The sequence below is a fragment of the Antrostomus carolinensis genome, unplaced genomic scaffold, assembly GCF_000700745.2.
Source record: "Antrostomus carolinensis isolate BGI_N321 unplaced genomic scaffold, ASM70074v2 scaffold38007, whole genome shotgun sequence".
In the NCBI taxonomy this organism is placed as follows: Eukaryota; Metazoa; Chordata; class Aves; order Caprimulgiformes; family Caprimulgidae; genus Antrostomus; species Antrostomus carolinensis.
In genome coordinates, this window is record NW_010330241.1 from 4459 (window position 1) to 5415 (window position 957).

A 957-nucleotide genomic window follows, 5' to 3' on the forward strand; every position below is an offset into this window, starting at 1 on the left:
CCCAACTCATTCCCCTACCCCGTGCTCTCAGGGGGAAGCTCCTCTTTGTTCCTCCCAGCTGCAGGCAACCTGCGGGGTGAGCTGTGCCAGGAGGCCCCAGGTGTGGATACGGGTCTCTGCACCCCACGTCTGGGCTCCAGCTCCAGGCAGCTGAGATCCCCCCTCCCCAGGAGCTGCACAGCACAGCCATTGCCAGGGAAATGCAGCCGCTCCTGCCTGCAACACAGAGGGGAACATGGGGGCCTAAAGAGACGTGCTGGGCTGTGGCCAAGCCCTGCTCCACCGAGGAAAGCCATCCTCCATCGTGCTAGATGTGAGCCAGTGTATCCCATGCTGTTCCAGGCCAGGGACATGCAAAGAACACGGGGGGTCTCGCTGGCACTGCAACCTAACTAAACCCTGCTACTGCTCCAGTCAGAGAGCAAAGGCCATGGGAACAACAAACACAGGTTTCACTAACCACTAGATCTCTTCTCCAAAGAGCAGAGCGATACGAACACACTGCCTGGGACATCCAAGGACAGTCAAGAGTCAGCAGGGAGAGAACACGTGAGCCCCAGACACCACAGAGCCCAGGCCAAGGCCACGTTCCCAGTGCAGCCTGGACATCCCTGTGGCTCAGCAGTGGTCCCTCTTCCAGCGAGGGCTGCAGGTCCCGGGGAAGGCAGGCAAGGTCGTTAGAGCCGTTACTGCAGCTCACGCCGTCTGCCCGAGGGCTCAGCTGGCTCCTCGGGGCTGTCTGAGTGGGTGTCATCCATGCCAAAGTCACTCCAGTAGGGGAAGGTCTCCAGGCAGCTCGGACCCTGCGGGCTCCCCAGGCCAGCACAGCTGGGAAGAGAGAACAGGTCAGAGCAGAGAAGGGATCTGGGGACAATGCAGGTGCCCACGTGTCTCCACATCAACCGCTGCTTCCCCCCTGCACAGCCCCACCACAGCCCTCAGCTCCCAGCCAGCTCA

At 61.4% G+C, this 957-nt stretch overlaps 1 protein-coding gene across 1 annotated transcript in view; it reads right to left on the reverse strand.

Annotated features, from left to right (window-relative positions):
• Window positions 1–630: 630 nt before the first annotated feature.
• SNX11 (sorting nexin 11) overlaps window positions 631–957 on the reverse strand; it is a 3096-nt gene continuing 2769 nt past the window's right edge. Inside the window, exon 6 of the mRNA XM_010172869.1 lies at window positions 631–828. The gene's annotated coding sequence lies outside the window, so the exon portion shown is untranslated. The remainder of the gene's footprint in view (window positions 829–957) is intronic.